Source organism: Callithrix jacchus, chromosome 19 (assembly GCF_049354715.1).
Source record: "Callithrix jacchus isolate 240 chromosome 19, calJac240_pri, whole genome shotgun sequence".
Lineage (NCBI taxonomy): Eukaryota > Metazoa > Chordata > Mammalia > Primates > Cebidae > Callithrix > Callithrix jacchus.
In genome coordinates, this window is record NC_133520.1 from 14,662,363 (window position 1) to 14,680,957 (window position 18,595).

General features: G+C 39.8%; 1 protein-coding gene across 3 annotated transcripts in view; it reads left to right on the forward strand.

The window, feature by feature from the left end:
- Window positions 1-18,595, forward strand: part of PTPN14 (protein tyrosine phosphatase non-receptor type 14) — a 198,260-nt gene that overhangs the window by 49,688 nt on the left and 129,977 nt on the right. Inside the window, exon 1 of one of the 3 annotated variants that reach the window (XM_035281338.3) lies at window positions 18,277-18,591. The exons of the other annotated variants lie outside the window; for them this stretch is intronic. The gene's annotated coding sequence lies outside the window, so the exon portion shown is untranslated. Of the gene's footprint in view, window positions 1-18,276; window positions 18,592-18,595 lie in introns of those variants that run through there. 3 annotated transcript variants of the gene reach the window in all.

The following is an 18,595-nucleotide window of genomic DNA, read 5'->3' on the forward strand; positions in this document are numbered from 1 at the left end:
TCACGAGGGTAAGGGTTCCTGTAGGAAATGTAATGGCTTTTGAAGTTCAATTTCCTGTAATGTGAAGAGGTTTCTGTATTCGAGACATAAAACAAAACTGAGTATTATTTTCTTTTTAGGAGTTGTCTCATAGGCAATCTAAAAAAAAAGGATGTTTAAATTAGAAATAATATAACAACTTTATGGAGCGTTTGGTTGCTTAACCATTTAAAAAACCGCAGTTACGTGAACTTTGGCAAACTTTCTGCACATAAATGGATCATTTTACTATGTAAAGTGTTAGCTTTGAAGTTTTCTTTTGAGGGAAGAGATAAATGCGTTTAAATTATAGTTGCTTTTGTTTGGATGGCTGAAAGATGAATATGATGCAACTTTTAAAAGTACAAATCTTTTTTGTGTACAGTAAAAAGTTTTCATTCCACTCCTGCTCGGCAGCCTCCTGGTCCACCTTCCAGAGGCTAACAGTTCATAGTTATTAATATGTTCTTCAGAGATATTTTGTATGTATACTAGTGTATAGATCCTTACCTTCTTCCCCCGCATAGTCTTTCTACTGATCAATTTCGCTAGTGTTTTGTACCAGTATAGTCTCTTATTTTGGCAGGCATTAATTCCAGTGTATGCAGAGCCTCCTCATTCATTCATTCATTCATTCATTTTTTTCTGTTACATGTACATGCTGTCCACATAACCTCTCTGTGGTGCAGTTTCTAGGTTGCTTCTAGATTTTGCAATTAATGACGAATTTTCTCACACAACTAGGAGTCTTAGAATAAATTCCTGTAAGTGGAATGCTGGGTCAAAGGGCATGGGCCGCCGTGTGTGGTGGCTAGCATCTGTTATCCCAGTAGTTTGGGAGGCAGAAGTGGGAGGATTGCTTGAGTCCAGGAGTTTGAGACCAGCCTGGGCAACATAGTGAGGCTGTCTCTACAAAATAAAAAAATTAGCCAAGGGTGGTGGCCCATACCTGTAGTCATAGCTTTTCAGGAGACTGAGGTGTGAGGATCGCTTGAGTCCAGCAGGTTGAGGCTGTTGTGAGCTATGATCATACCACTGTACTCCAGCCTAAGCAACAGAGCGAGACCCTATCTTTTAAATTAAAACAAGGATCTCTCAGGGAAAAAATCTTTTTAAGAGGTGTGGGGCCGGGCGCGGTGGCTCAAGCCTGTAATCCCAGCACTTTGAGAGGCCAAGGCGGGTGGATCACGAGGTCAAGAGATTGAGACCATCCTGGTCAACATGGTGAAACCCCGTCTCTACTAAGAATACAAAAAATTAGCTGGGCATGGTGGTGCGTGCCTGTAATCCCAGCTACTCGGGAGGCTGAGGCAGGAGAATTGCCTGAACCCAGGAGGAGGAGGTTGCGGTGAGCCGAGATCATGCCATTGCACTCCAGTCTGGGTCACAGGAGCGAAACTCCGTCTCAAAAAAAAAAAAAAAAAAGAGGTATGGGCATATGAGCATTTTAAATTTTAATTTATATGGCCAAATTACTTGCCAAGGAAATTACACCATCAGCAATATGTTGTGGTTCCTCATAGACTATTGGCTTTGAAGGCATTTTCTTGGGGATGGGAAATTGAGAATTTTAAAATATTCATCTTTAGATATATAATATGTTGAATATATGTATATATTCATATATGTTTCCATATATTTCATTATTGAGTAATCATTTGATTCTCTTTTTGGAAGCTAGGTAAGTTTCTGTGGCAGTTTTCAAACATAGAAAGCTATTAGGTTGAGAAATTACAGATAATAAGGTAATTTGAGGAACTTTTAGTTTCTTGCCCTTTCTTTCTCTCTTACATCCCTCTGAATTATTTAAGGTCCAACTGAATCTTGCCTTCTTTTGTGAAACCGCCCACAATTATTCCAGTTTTGTTCCTGGGGTAGCAGAGCCTGTACTCAGTGGTATGCTTTTATTAGAATGAATCTGTACAGTATCATGTTTGTGTGCCATGTTAGGAGACCCACAGTGTTAGAAGGGAAAGAGCAAGGAGGAGCTTAACTCTTGGCTTTGCCCTGTGATTTTTATCTAGCTCTTGGAACAGAAACAACAACATTCAATAGATAGTCTTTTCTTATTTTTAAGACCCTCCCCCAGTACTTTGTTATAATATTTAAAGCATAACTTGTATTATTTTTTCTGAATATAAAATTAATAGACCATTGTAGAAAACATAATGTAGAACATTTGATAAAACAAAATAAAAATACCCAGAACCTATCAGCCATGAGTAGTCATGACCATCATTTCTTTTGTGTCTCTCTCTCTCTCTTTCTCTCTCTCTCTCTCTCTTTCTCTCTCTCTCTCTCTCTCTCTCTCTCTCTCTCTCTCTCTCTCGTGTTTGTAATGAAATTGACAGCAGCATGCTGATGTAGTTTTATGTTCTTTTTTTTTTACCCTAAGAATAGCTGATGGCTTGGGGTATTTGCTCATGGAACTTGATATACATAATATGAAATGTAGAGAAAGTTTTGAAAAAAGAGTTTAGAAATAAAATTATAATATACATAATGCTGCATGTGTTTTTGCCACTCAGTAATATGTGGTAAGCTGCCTGTCTCGGGAGTATATATGGATTAATCTAGTTCTTATAAATGTTTGTATCTTTGCACCAGGTCCCATAGGCTTCTAATGATACCATGTTTTCCCTATTATAAATAATGCAAAAATGACACCCTTTTGCATAGATGTATGTACAACCTTGCAGCATAGATTGTGAGAATCACTGGGTTCAAGGCCGTGTACACTTAAATTTTGATGGATCATACCAAATTTCCACTTAAAAATGTTTTACCTGGGTGTATTCCAATAAATAGCTTCCCTATCCTCATCAGCTCTGAAAATGATCACTTGAATTTTTTTTAACTTGATAGATTAAAAACGTTGCCTCTTATACATGTTTAATTTACATTTTCTTGATAGTAAGGTTGAATGTCTTAGCTGTGTGTCTTTCAGCTATAAATTTCCCATTTTTCTATTTTCTAGTAGATTGTTAGGATTTCTTTGATATTAACTTTTTTGTCTGTTATATGTATTGCAAGTATTTTCCTCCAGGTTTTCTTTTTTTCAATTTTTTGTTTTTTTCTTCCCCATAGAGATCAGTTTCTGGAGACCAGGTTGTTTGCTGATTTGTTTCATGTTGTCTTTAGCCATACAGGAGTTTCAATTTATTTAATACGATCTGTATGGTCTCTCAGTTTTGGAGGTTATTTAAAAAGACCCTCCAATTTCAAATGTATTTCCTCATTTTTTTTTTCTGGCACTTTTATGATTTTGTTTTCTTACAAAGACTGAACTAGACTGAAGGAATGATTGAACTTTATTCTTTTTCCTCTGTAGTTTAATCGTGAAAATGGATACATTTTTATATAGGATTTTTATGATTTACCAAAGCAGTTCTGTGGAATATGTTAGATATTAAGTTAAAACTGAATCATAGAAATTCAGATTATGGATAAATTGTTCTTTAGGACTTTTAAAATCTCTCTCTAGCTGTCCTTTAGTTTCTAATAGTGTTCTCTGGTCCCTTAGGGATCCCAGGATTTGGGTAGGGGGTAAGGAGGGTTTAAAAAGAATATATAGATGTCATCAAATCAGTTCTGTTTTCATCTGTAATATTTTATTTGAAAATAAAGGTGCTGCTTAAAACAAGAAACAGAAAACCCACGGTTTGCTAATCCATTGGAAGTTTGGGTAGCAGGACAGGTACTGGTAACTCATTTTCCCCAAGGGGTTTCAGTGAATTGGTATGGGTCATGCATGAGGTCAGTGTGCAGTATATCTAGAATTCCTTGCCCTGGGGACCTTGGCTGAGCTCCCCTGACAGGGCTGGGCTAAGCCTAACACTGGGCTAAGCCCTATCCTGTTACATTTTTAAAGTACATTCCGCAGTGTGACCTTCTGCTCTGCAACACTTTGCACACTGTTATTCCACGTTTCCTCTTGGATACCTCTCTCATCTGTTCACTGGCATCTAGTTATGCAGAAGCAATAAATACTGCAGAGCATAAATATTTTTGTTAGAAACTGAAGTACATTTCTAAATCTGTGAGCACAAAACTGAAATGGAAAATTACTGAGCATATTATAAGCTCAGGACCAAGAATGCCAGGAGAGTTATTTTTTGTTTAGAAAAGAAACGTGAAGTGTTGTTTATCTGTGGGTGTAAAAAATGCATTAAAATAGCACAAGATAACAATTCTGAAAACCTTTTTTCATGACCCATCTTAATTTGATAACGCCAGTCTTGTCTAAGTACCTTTTCTCCTGGAATGGATTAATACAACATTATTTCTTTAGACTCTTGAATTATTGCAGATTTTCTGACCAATTCTTATTCCTCACCTTAATGGTACTTAGTTTACTTCGGAAGACTTGAATTAAATTTTGTTTTTGGTGTCATCTTTCAAATCTCCTTTTTATTCTGTCATTGTTGATTTTTAAACCACTGTTCCCCTACTTGTAATAGCTACAGTAATAGGTAATTTTTAGGCATTGCTATCTGGGCCAGAGACTCTGATCATGCTTTACATACAATATCTTATTTAATCTTTTCACTGATCCTGTGACATGTTGTTACTGTTTTCATCTTACAGATGAGGAAACCGAGGCTCAGAGAGTTTAAATAGTATGCCAGAGATTTTACAGTTGGATTAAACTCAAACATAGTATTCAAATTCAGGGCTCTTTCTTCAGGGCCCAAGCGTTTCACTATTATAATGTCTAGATTTGTTCCCCTTATTGAGTAACTCTGTGTGTCCTTTTCTGGGATGATGGTGAGGGAAGGGAAAATACATCTCACCTCAAATGCTGGTCCTAGTTGTCAGACAGTTGCTTCTTGGTCCAGAGCAGTTTTAATGTGCAGTCATCTCTAAGACCTGTTGGGTTTCATGAGTCAAGCAAGAAGAATTCCAGGTCTTTCAGGCGTCTCCTTCCCTCAAGTTCACTTGTGGTGAAGATGACACATGGTCAGTGTTTCTAATTATACTTTGGTCTTCCTTTTCGTTGAATCTTGTCAAGGAACAGAACCACCCTTCCCCCTTCCCTCCCTCCCATTCAATAGTGTAGTAGTAAGTCAGTCTTAGAAACGTCATGAGAGGCCACTCTTCCTTTAGACCTCCAGACGTTTTGTCATCTTTAGTTCTCCCTGCTTTGTTCATGTAAAACTTCATTTATATGACCAGTTCATATTGTTTTGGCTGATAGGTTCTGGATATTTTTATTTCTGTTTTATAAAATGTTTTATATTTCTTATATTTTCTATAATGGTCATTAATTTTATATTCAGAAAAAATAATATAAGTTATACTTTAAAATATAACAAAATACTGGGGGGAGGATCTTAAAAATAAGAAAATAATATCTATTGAATGACCAATTTGCCCAGCCACATTTGTGTTTCTTAAAGGAACACAAATATAACTGTGAAATCTAATATCTTTCATGGTATTCTCATTATGCATACATGATGGGAGACACTCTTTTGTCTTATTTATAGCCAAAGATGCTTTGTTGAATATAGCATGGAACAACCTGATTTTTAACTAGGCCGTTTTACTGTGATCTGAGGCTCAACATAATACAATTCATAGTGCTCTGTTGCAGCAGCTTCTTCGTTCTCAGCGGAGGGATCAATTCCCAGGGGAATGCTTATCTTGGGAGAAAAGATTAAGTTCAGGGTTATATATGAAACATTTTCCCCTTTGTAACTTTGTAGAAGAACCTAAAGGATCCTTAAATGTCTAGCTCTGGAAGGAACCTGGGTTGGTTGACCAAGTGATTCCACCACCCCATTGTAAGAGGACTGACTGTGTATTTGCTCAAAGCCTTGAGATTAGAGGGAAAAGTGAAGCTGGGAACTAAGGGCAAAGTTGTTTATTATAAGAGGATTGGCTTTGGTCTATACTTTATTACTAATAACTAACATTTATTAACATATGTGTCACTTACTGAGCTAACCTGCAAAATCTAAACTCTCAGAACAGACTTTAGAGCTGTTTATTTTATAGATGAGACATACTGTTAGCCTATATTTTATAGATGAGACACTGATGCTTAGAGAGGTTAAATAAATTGGTGATTTGGTACGAGGTAGAGTCAGGACTTGAATTCAAGCATCTCTAGCTCCAGAGAGACCATCCTAGAATAAGTCCTTAACTTCAGTTCTCTTTCTCATGCATTTGTTCAGTCAACCAACACAGTTGATGTGATGCAGCTGCTAATAAGCACCCTATGAGGCTCTGGAGCTGCAGAGTTGAGTATAAAATGATCCATGACCTTGAGCAGCTCATGACTGAATGGCACAGTGGGACAAGTGCTGGGAGAGAGGGAGTCTTTGTCCAGGACTGAGCAAATCCAGAGATGAGGCATTAAACCTTAGAGAGGGGCAGTTGAGATAACTTTCAAGTTGACTCCAAATGAGTTCTGAAAGACAGATAGGAGTCGGCTGGATGAAGATTGGGAAGCATGGCCTCTCAGAAGCAATGCACTCAAAGGCTTGGAGATTAGAAATGGCATGGTGGTTCCATGGTTCCTGCTCTTTGCACATGACTGACGCATATGGGTAAAGGGTAGGCAAGGGTTGGGGGCATGGTACAGATGGATACCCATTTGGTCTCGGCTCTGCCACTTCCTAGCTTGTGTCCTTGAGCAAAACCTCAACCTTGTCAAGCCTCAGTTTCATCATCCACAACATGAGGATAAATAATATACTTACCTCAGGACTGTTTTGAGGGCTAAATGACATAGCCAAAAGTACTTGACACCATGCGCGACACATAATACGTGTTCAGTACATTGAAGATGCCGCTATTAATCACCGTCATTATTGTCACTATTTTTCTCTTCCTTGATATTTAGGTAGGCAAGACCCAGATCTTAAAGGACCTTTCTCAAACCACCTTATGTTGTCTTTCGATGCAGCCTTACCCACACCATGAACTAGGGGAAATTCTGATATCTTTGAACGCTGGGTGGAAGGATAGAGAGAATTTCATATTTTGAGAATCGGTAACAAGCTCATTTTGATGAAATGTATTGCAACTTAGCAGAGAGGTCAAGAGCCTTTTCTGATGTCTGTGCTTGTGATGGGAAAATTGTATTGAGGAAAAGGCAATAATACTACAGTGTCACTTGTGCAAAAATCTTCTTAAGCACAGCTGTCAAAAAATCTCTTTCCAGAGAAGGCCATTTGCCCTCTGTGATCCTGAAGAATTCGTCCCCACTAGATTATGAGCTTTCTGAAGACAAAAGCCAGGTTGTACTCGTCTTTATATCCACAGTGTCTGATGCCTTTCAGTTGCTCAGTGAAAATGGGTGAAAGTTAATGATGCTCCTGAATGTTCTGGTCTTTGGCATTTTACAAAGGGCAGATATTGTTAAGAAAAAGATAAGACTTATGACAGCATGCTATTTGGTTCCTTTTACACGGTTTTTATGTGCTAAGCTCTGATATTGCCCTGCTTAGATGCCTTAGCGATTTCGATTCTTTTGTGTACCTGTACAGAGAGTTGTTTTGGAGAAGATTAAAGTGTTTTATGGTAGGTGGGCTTTGTGAGAGCAGCATAGCTGTGTCTGTCTTAAACAGCTTTCTCCCTATTGTTTAGTGTAGTGCCTGGCCTCTACAAGGTACATGATAAATATTTGTAATAATAAATTTCTATTAAAAATGTGGGTCAAATTATTCTGAAACATAGTCTTGATTTAACCAATTTCACTTAACTTTTCTTGACCCATAAGTGGAAGGATGATCTGTGGTCAGTACAAAATTTAGTTCAACTTTGGGTGGTGATGCTCTTAATGTTTGAAAGGTTGGCTTCTATGTTATATGGTGTGTGTAGGACCCTTGCTTTTTCCCTTGTGTCATTCATTGTTATGTTTTAAGGGTAAGGTCTTTGGGCCGACTGGGGACAGTGTTTTAGGGTATGGACTTTGGGTCCTGCCAGCTCAGTGCTGCAAGTGTCTGCTTTTGTTAACATGACTGTAATGTTGGAGGAAGGTCATAGCATCTCTAGGAAAGTGATCCTGTACTGCTTGGTCCTCGTTCTCTCTCAAATGCAGATATGTACGTTGCCATTGGCCAAGGTCATATGGACAGTATCTACCTCTTCTTCAACCCAGCCAGCCTTTTATCTTTTAGGTCACTGCTTAACATGTTAGCTCTCAACAAAATGCTTTCAAGCCTTCTTCACAGCCTATTTGCAACGTATATATAAATAGAGCTTTTTTGTTCTGTTGCTCTTCTAATTGGATGTAACAATCTGTTTTTTTTTTTTTTTTTTTTTTTTTTGAGATGGAATCTTGCTCTATCATCCAGGTTGGAGTGCAGTGGCATAATCTCCGCTCACTGCAACCTCCACTTCCTGCGTTCAAGCAATTCTGCTTCAGCCTCCTGAGTAGCAGGTGTGCACCACCAGGCGCGGCTAATTCTTGTATTTTTAGCAGAGATGGGGTTTCACCATGTTGGTCAGGCTGGTCTCGAACTCCTGACCTTAGGTGATCTTCCTGCCTCGGCCTCTCAGAGTGCTGGGATTACAGGCATGAGCCAGCTTGCCCCGCTGCATGTAACAGTTTTTGATGCACCATCTTTAATTCTAGTCTGGCTAAGTTTGGGGGACCTCTCAGAAGGTGTTCCCTGCCTCCTCCTCCTTGTTGCTTCACTTTCTCTCTTTTCTTCTCCTTTTCTTTCTCTAATGATATGTGAACTACCCATGAATTAGTGACTTTAGGATGCACTTTGGAAAATAGGCATGTTTTACTTGAATTTGTTTTAGTACAGGAATTGGCTTAAGAGAAGTGCTTGGAATGCAATTTGTGTTCATTTCTGCACTTACCTGGGAAAATATAAAGGCATATGGATTTTTTCCCCTAGTATTTATTATTTTGTGATAGAAGGAAAAGAAAGTAGATGCTTTGGAGAGTCTGACTTAAGTGTGTAAGTTAATATGAATAGCTGAAGGTTGATGCGTCTGGGTGACATGTGATCAACTTTTCCAGATTTATGGAGATGGGCCGGAGTTAAAATACAGGATATGCCAGTTTGTCATGGAAACTTCTGAGAACTCTGGCATGTTTTGATTTATTTTCTTCACCACAATATTGAGCTTGGCCTATGTTCACTGCTAGAGGGAATGTGAGACAGTTTAGGGAGGTTGTTTTTGTTTTCCAAACAGAAGCAGAACAATACTTAGCAAATGCCCCGGGTGCGTACCTCCGGCAAACACATATGTTGGGTAAAGACCCTGATTTCTAGCCTCCCGTTGCCTCTCATCTCAGTTCTTTTCCTTTTTGTTCTGGGCCTTGGGTGGTCTAGCAACTTTGTTCCTATTGTCCCAACCCTAAGTACTCCAAAGAATCTATTTCTCTAATGTGGTACATAGTTTTATACAATACTGGCAGCCGGTGGTGAGCTCTAAGTTATAGTTCCATTGCTAGAGACTTACTTTCCCGCACTCTACTAGAATCTAAGGGAAAATCCCAATAAAGGCTCATACTTTAAGCCATTCTGGAAGATGGGAGACCACATAGCTTAATGGAGACAATATGAGCTTCATCACTAGCTAGCGTATCTTAGGTAAGTTACTTAGACTCTGTAAGGTTTGATTTACTCAACTGTAGACTGTGGATAGTGCCTTACAGAGGTGATGACATGAGTATGAGAGATAACGTGTGTACAGAGTTGAGTATGGAGGAAGTGCTCCATAGATGGTAACTGTGATTTTTTGTTAAATTAGGGTTTGGTTTGGGGTCATGAACATTTATTGATCATAACTTACTAACTTCTCTCTCTCTACCACTGCCCCCAGAGTAATTCTGATCATTATAAGTGCCAGCACCTGTGGATTTCTGTGAACAAGGAATCACCACTGAAACATAAAAGACTAGATGTCTTCAGCCCTATGGTAGTTCCTCTTCATGCATTTAGGTGCAGTCGAGAAGTTCTCCATATTTGCGGTTACATTCACATCTGTATTACTCAGCAGGTGGAGGTGAGGAGTTGGAAGTCTAGGTCAGTCGTACTTGAAATTTTTCTGTACGTCCACTTCTCCCAGCGCAGAGTCCATCAGCTCTTCCATATTCATCTGTTCTCAGAAATTACAGGAAGGAGAATTTCACACCATTTGTCTAATGAGGCCTTGATCCTGGGGGTTATCACGCATTTCCCAAACTTGAATGAAATGCTCCTCTTGTTCCCCTTCCTGAAAGAATTCCAAAGCTTCCTTCAAGGCAGTCAAGAGGATCATTCCTTCCCCGAGAAGCATTCCTCTGTTCTGAGTCTAGGAGGCTTTGTGGTGCATTTTGTCTTGTGGCAGCTTCCTGGGAGAGACACGAGGCTCACTTATGAGTGCTCAGAATAAAAATACAAAGCACAGTCAGTGCTCAATAATGTTAGCTAGGGCAATGGTGGTGGTGGTGCCTGATAAATGATTTAATCTCATTTATGCTCCATCGTCCCCTCCACCGTCCTTCCAGGATAATTAGCAGCACTAATACTCTGGTTAGACTCAGCTCAGTGCTTTCTATTCAATATGAATAAGTGAGTATTGTTTACTGCTAAGCCAAGTGTGGTGTTGAGATGGCATTTTCTTTGTTGAACACATTTTTTGTTTTTCCTTGAGTAAATGCCTCACCTTTTCATTCTCTCTGTTTCCTTTGAACGTCTGACTGAGTCTTCCCCACACCTTGAACTGCCTTGTGACACAAATGCCAACTTTTGTAGATAATCTCAGCACCTGGCACTTTGCTCCCCCTGAAGACATCGCTCTCGGAGACCGTTAGTGATTTTCTGATCCCATCTGCATGGAGAGGAATAAAGACATCCAAACAAGTCTCCTATTTTCAAGTCCTTCCCTACCCATAACCTACGCACTTACCTCGCAAAACAAAACACCTGGTAGGTACCTTGTGTCTCCAAAGTTAAGTGTACAGACAGCAAGTTAAGCTTCCTCTGCCAGGTTTTCGCCTTCTGTATTTATATTTTGTGTTGGGGGGTTTCTGAAACCCTTGTTTCATCAAACATGGAACTTTTCACATCTGGGTCTTGTTCTCATTGATTTGAAGTGATTTTTCAGTTGGGAAAGGGATGCAAACATCTGCATTTTGTCACTTTAACTCAGCCATCTCCTAACTTTTAGTTCAAAATTCATCTTCATTTATGATTTTTTAAAGAGATAGGGTCTCTATCACCCAGGCTGAGTGCAGTAAAGCAACCATGGGATCATAGCTCACTGCAGCCTTGATCTCCCAGACTCCCAGACACAAGCTATCTTCCTGCCTCAGTGTCCTAAGTAGCTAGGACCACCGGTATGTGCTGCCATGCCTGGCTAATTTTTACCTTTTGTAGAGATGAAGTCATACAGTGTTCATCAGGCTGGTCTTGAACTCCGGGGCTCCAGCGACCCTCATGCCTTGGCTTCCTGAAGTGCTAGGACTGCAAGCATGAGCCACCGCACTGACACCAAATTCCTAACGATTGACTGGATTAAAATAAGCATGCCACGAAAGGAACTAAATACACCTGTATTTTCTAGACCCATTCTATGATTTCTTTTTCCTATTGTCCTCTTGTTCATTATCTGATACAAATGATAGCATGCTTATCTTTTGGAGGTGAAGGGGTCTTTCTCTAGTGAGAATTATTTTCCTTCAAATGCAGATTTTATGGAAACTCCAACTGGCCTGCTCTGTGTTTTCTGTTAAATAATAAGCCCATCTCTATGAGTTAGGTGGCAAATGTCACTTGTTTCATTTTAGCACTATAACTTAAAGAAAACAAGGAGAATTTAGAGTTAATAGAGAACCACTGTTAAAAGGTGAAGAAATGGCCGGGCGCGGTGGCTCAAGCCTGTAATCCCAGCACTTTGGGAGGCCGAGGCGGGTGGATCACGAGGTCAAGAGATCAAGACCATCCTGGCCAACATGGTGAAACCCTGGCTCTACTAAAAATACAAAAAATTAGCTGGGTATGGTGGCGCACGCCTGTAATCCCAGCTACTCGGGAGGCTGAGGCAGGAGAATTGCTTGAACCCAGGAGGCGGAGGTTGCAGTGAGCTGAGATCGCGCCATTGCACTCCAGCCTGGGTAACAGCTGTGACACTCCGTCTCAAAAAAAAAAAAAAAAAAAAAAAAAAAAAAAAAAGTGAAGAAATAATACCTAAAAAGAGAAGGTAGGAAGGGTAGGATTATTTACATTGGAGAATATGAGGGAGTGAATGTCATATGAAAGTTAAATATATAAAGGTGCAGTGTAGGGAAGATGTGCCCACTTGCCCTTTTCAAAATAAAAGACTTCAAGAGGAAGTAGATTAAATTAGCAGTAGAGTCTATAAATAGCATAACAGTATAAAAATAGCAGTAGAGTATATTTTACAAAGAAGAAATTTTAAGACAGTGAAGGTTGTTACTGGAGTGAGCTATCAAGAGATGGTCATCTTGAATAATTTTTATTTAATAGTGTTTGGCTTATCTTCAGGTTCTAATTTAGCTCATAAATGACTAAGCGCCACTACTTTTTTTGTGTGTCCAAATCAGTTCGTTTTGTCTTGAGTGTCTTGAGAGTATCCATGCACAGGTAGTAGAAAGAAGTGTTGATTCTTCACTCTGGCGTGTTTTACTGCCTGTATTGGAATCCTCCTCTACCAAGCTGACTTCAGTGCAGCGGTACACTAGAGAACTAATGACTTTATAAGGCTTTGTAAGTGTCTGTGTATATAAGACAGTTTTCAAAAATCATATGTAATAGACAACTAGAATAGTGTAATTTTTCTTCTTCTTTTTCTTTGAGAGTTTTGGCATTTCGCTCTTGTTGCCCAGGCTGAGTGCAATGGCACGATCTTGGCTCATTGCAACCTCTGCCTCCTAGGTTCAAGCGATTCTCCTGCCTCAGCCACCCAAGTAGCTGGGATTACAGGCGCCTGCCAGCAGGCCCAGGTAATTTTTTTTTTTTGCATTTTTAGTTGAGACGGGGTTTTACCATGTTGGCCAGGGTGGACTTGAACTCCTGACCTCAGGTGATCCATTGCCTCAGCCTCCCAAAGTTCTGGGATTACAAACGTGAGCCACCACATCCAGCAATTTTTATTCTTGTGCTGCATTTGTTTGGGCCTCTGATTGCTTCTGTTTCAAATGTTGCATTTACATGAAATAAGGTGAGATTGGATATAATCTTTACTCAAAAAAAAAAAAAAATCTTACTTGAAGCTCTTATTTTCTCTTTGAGCCATTATGTACCCTTGTCATCTCCTTTTCTCCTTTTTACTTGACAGCTTTTGTAGATTATCCTGAGCCCTAGAACAGCATGTGGATGGTTGCAAATTTTCATCCACTTCTTGTTTCTTTCCTGCCCTTGCCTCTGTGTGGGCTCTAGTCTTCCCAGCTGCTCAGCATATCTGCTGCTCTGTGTTTTTTTTTTTTTTTTTTTTTTTGAGACGGAGTTTCGCTCTTGTTACCCAGGCTGGAGTGCAATGGCGTGATCTTGGCTCACCGCAACCTCTGCCTCCTGGGTTCAGGCAATTCTCCTGCCTCAGCCTCCCGAGTAGATGGGATTACAGGCACGCGCCACCATGCCCAGCTAATTTTCTGTATTTTTAGTAGAGACGGGGTTTCACCATGTTGACCAGGATGGTCTCGATCTCTTGACCTCGTGATCCACCCATCTTGGCCTCCCAAAGTGCTGGGATTACAAGCTTGAGTCACCATGCCCGGCCTGCTTGCTCTGTTTTTATCCTTACTTGTCACTTCATATGACTTGGTAGGCAGAGAGGGTGTCTTTTCTTGTTCTTTAGGGAATACTGAAATCAATAATCTGTGCTGTGTGAATAATGGTTTTTGAGGAAAGGATATGTAAATAGAAGGGAGTAGAGTCATTTGATGTTCCAGTAATGTTTTCTATAGTTAACACTTGATGGGGGACAACGTAGTACATTTATGAAAAGCTATCCTTAGATCTGCTGCTCCTGAAGTTGTGGTGCTGCGACATGGCACTATAGCTGTTGAGAGATGGGATTGCTGTTTTTGATGGTTGGTCATACCCAGGACCATGCCTAAGATTCACATTTCCACTATTTATTGCAGACTGCATTTTGGGAGACTTTCTCCTCCTTAGGCCTCCTGTCACAGGAGGACACTGAGGCTTGGAGGTATCCCTTTTGGGGTCAAAATTCTCATGTACTAAAGCTTTTCTGCCATCTTGAGGAACCATGTTTAAGGTAACGCAGTAAGAAGAAAAAGCTAGAACAAGAACTTGGCTCTTTCGACTCCAAGTGTGGGTCTTTTCTTTTTATTGAAGGGCTTAGGAAAACATATTGTTTCAGTCATCTGACAAGTGAAGAAATGGAAGTCATGGTAATTTGTGACAGCCTCTGCATTTAAGTTACCTGGGGAGCTATTTAGGAGTATGCAATAAGAGACTTCTAAAAACGTATCGCTTTTGACTCTATAACAGTCTTGAAGAATCTCTTCCAAAGAAGGAATTAGAAATATAGGCAACACTTTTTGAAAATAGCAAGAACTTAGAACCAGTGTAAGATGTCAACAACAGAGAATGGTTAGATAAATGCTGATGCATACACTGGAATATTATGCAACAGTTTAAATTGTTTTTGAAAATTCTTCAACAGCATAAGAAAATAATACATAATATAAATAATGAAAGATTTCAAATAAGATGGTATAGTCTAAGTTACATAATGAATTAAACATATACTTAATTAAAATAATGGATAAAATATGCGGACATTTTAATATTGGTCCTCTCTGGGTGGTGACATGGGTGATTTTTTTCTTTTAGCTTTCAATCATTTCCAATATTCTTAAAATGAATTTATAATCAGAAAATATTAAAGATTATTAAAATATTTAGGTGAAGTAGAAAATCACTGAGCTTTCTAACCCTAATAATTAAAAAGAATAAATTTCAGGACATAAGCTGTTTTAAGAAATTCTGTTTTTTTTTTTTGTTTTTTTGTTTTGTTTTGTTTTGTCTTTTGTAATAAAGACAGGGTTGGGTGTGGTGGCTCAAGCTTGTAATCCCAGCAATTTAGGAGGCTGAGGCGGTGATCTAACCTGAGGTCAGGAGTTCAAGATCAGCCGGGCCAACATGGCAAAACCTCATCTCCACTAAAAATATAAAAATTAGCCAGGCATGGTGGCGGGTGCCTGTAATCCCAGCTATTTGGGAGGCTGAGGCAGGAGAATCGTTTGAACTTAGGAGGTGGAGGTTGCAGTGAGCTGAGATCACACCATTGCCTGGGCAAGAATAAGAAGACTCTGTCTAAAAAAAAAAAAAAAAAGACAGGGTTTTCCTTTGTTTCCCTAGTTGGAATGCAGTGATGCAATCATAGCTCACTGCAGCCTCGAACTCCTAGGCTCAAGCAATTCTGCCTGAGCCTCCTAAGTAGCTGAGACTATAAGCATGCACCACCACATTCAGTTAATTTTTAAATTTTTTGTAGAGATGTGAGTCTCGCTGTGTTGGCCAGGCTGGTCACAAACTCCAGGACTCTAGCGATCATTCCACCTCAGTCTCCCAAAGTGCTAGGATTACAGGCATGAGCCCCTGTGCCAGACCAAAATTTTAAATTTAAAAAGGAATGCTTGATCCTGTTGTTTTTTTTTTTTTAAAGCAGAACATACTACTTTTGTACATTTTGTTTTTAGTCAATGTATGATTGTATATGGTACCAAAAGCCATGTGATAAGAGAGTGCTCTAAATATTATTTATTAATAAATAGTTAAATATTATTACTTATGTTATTATGTAAATGTGCACCTTATGGAATAACCTAATGGTGAAAGACTGAGCTTTGGAGCCAGCCTTTGTCACCTGCTAACTCTGGAATTTTGGCCAGGATATGTGCCTCAGTTTCCTTATCTATAAATTGAGAGTGTGAAGATAAATGAGAAAATACACGTAAAAGTCTTTAGCATACTTCTTGGCACACAGTAAGCATTTAAAGGCTCTTATAGCTGAAATGATCAGTGAATTGCAAGTGTTCTACTGAAGGAACATTTCTTCCAAATTTTCTTATATGTAGTATTTAGGAGGGACATATGTTAGGTGTAAGTATTTTTTTTTTCTGAATACAATGGTAATAATCCAAAGACCATGTAAGAGAAAGTAGATGTTTCTTCTCTGTTCCTCCTCTCATCCCTCTGAGGATGGAAATACTCCATGGTTTTCTCCCAGCTCCTATAAACCTAAACATACACAAGGTAACTGGTTTCATCGCTTTGGTTTTGCCTTATATATTACTCTTTTTTTTTTTTTGAGACGGAGTTTTGCTCTTGTTACCCAGGCTGGAGTGCAATGGTGCGATCTTGGCTCACCACAATCTCCGCCTCCTGGGTTCAGGCAATTCTCCTGCCTCAGCCTCCTGAGTAGCTGGGATTACAGGCACGTGCCACCATGCCCCGCCAATTTTTTGTATTTTTAGTAGAGACGGGGTTTCACCATGTTGACCAGGATGGTCTCGATCTCTTGACCTCGTGATCCACCCGCCTCGGCCTCCCAAAGTGCTGGGGTTACAGGCGTGAGCCACCACGCCCAGCTCATATATTACTCTTATATATTACTTTTCCTACTTAGTAACACACTATGAGCATTGCTCAGAGCTAATATAGATTGAACTAATTTTTAATAACTACAGAATAGCCTAAATAATGTAAATGTGCCAAAATGTACTTGCATTATGCATTATGGATACGCAGGTTATTGCAAGTTGCCACCCTCTACTACAGATGGTGTTGAATGCAGCATCTATATACAGAATTTTTAAGATTCATTGCATTTGTTTCCAATGAAAGTGTCCCCAGAGTGACATTGCTGAGTTCAGAGTCAGTGCTAATTATAGTGCAAAGGGATTTGGGGTGCAAATACTATATAGAATTTTGTTGGTTTCTTCCCTTTTTAAATCAAATTGAAGAACAAATACACATTTTTTTCCCACAGATTTCTTTGCTTATGTACAGCAATTTTAGTAAATGATGTTTATTTCCAGGGAGGTTTGAAATCGTTAGCATTTTGAAACATAAATTAGAAACGCAAAAGGAGTCTCTTGAAATAGGTTTACTCTGTGTATTTGCTGTATTTATTAGACACAAATTTCTTAGAAATTGTACATAGTTAAGTCTTGCAGTTTTTGAGAGCTAAGAGTACCACTTGAAAACTGAAGCACCTGACTTTTGCCCTCTTGCTCCTTAATGTGCTTACACCCTACACGGTTGCAGACAGGGGAAGAACCATCCCCACATGCAGTATCTTGTCCCTAGCGGCCCAGGCTTGCTCAGTACTGAGGCAAGCAGCTGAACACATCTCGTTTTGAGGTCACCGACGGTAACAGGAATGATAGTATGCTAACAAATTATTTTTACAAACATAGAGTTACTGTTCTAGCAGTAGACAGGTTCTTTTTCTTTGTCATGATGCTGAGAGCTACTTTGTACAACATAAGGTGTTCCAGGTGTCCACCTAAGTAGTGTGGGGTATGTGTGTGTTGTGTGTGTCTTTACAAGGCAGGGGACAGGGAGAAGAAAGGACAGTTGTAATGGGTTTGTGGTGTATGTGCGTGCATGTGTGGCCATGGTCTACCTTTAATAAGCAACATGACCCTGTCTGTTTAGAAGCTTTGTTTTTCCCGATTAGTAATTAACATTTGGTTACATCAGTTGGGATTATACAGCTCTAACAGCTGACACTAGTTCATACCTGTTTTCATGCTTTCTCCCCTCTGATTCAGCTTCTTGGCTCTGGAGATGCGATTGCATTATACACTTTAGAATCCACCTGATTGTACTGATTCACTGGAGTGGTCACATATCTGAAACCCACTGGGCATCCTGTCACAGTTCCAAGTCAGTGGGACCTGTAGTTGCTTGCTTTGCTTTCATATTTTTTCTCCTTGTGTTGAACAGCCTTAAGAATTATCTGCTCTGTAACTGCTGGCTTGTTGGGAAACCGTGTTTACCATTGCGATATTTAGCAGTCAGTGTGTTTCCTTGGGCTTCCTGCTGTTATTCAGTGAAGTAGCGAGGATAATAATGGCTGTGATAGCAAACACATAAACAGTGCTTACCATGTGCCAGGAATTTGTTATGATTTCATATTTATTATGATTATTAACTCATAACCTTCCCAACAACTCTAGGTGGTGGGGACTGTTTTCATCCTCACGTTAGAAATGCCAGGAGCGAGGCAGCTTCGGACCCATGGCTATGCAGTGTGTAAGTGGCTTAGGCATGGAAATGATTCTGCTTCTGGGTGAGGCTCGCTAGTGGGGCTGGAGAAACCAGTGAATGAGGCGGCATTCCCAGGGAAGCTCAGAGCTGGATGCTCAGACCCAGATAGAGAGAGCTGGCAGAGTCACTTGGCTGCTGCTCTCTGCTTGGATGGGAAGTGACATCCTGGACATAGAAGGGAAGTTGAGGGAACTCACTCAGGATGGGAGGAAGGAAATGGGAGAAAGGGAGTTGTGGAAAGCTTTGCTGAGGGAGGTCACAGGCAACCGTCTCTCTAGTAGAGCCCTTTCTTTGCCACTTCTGTCCCTGCAGAGTGCACATCTCTGGAGAAGAGCGAAGCAAGCTAAAGGTAT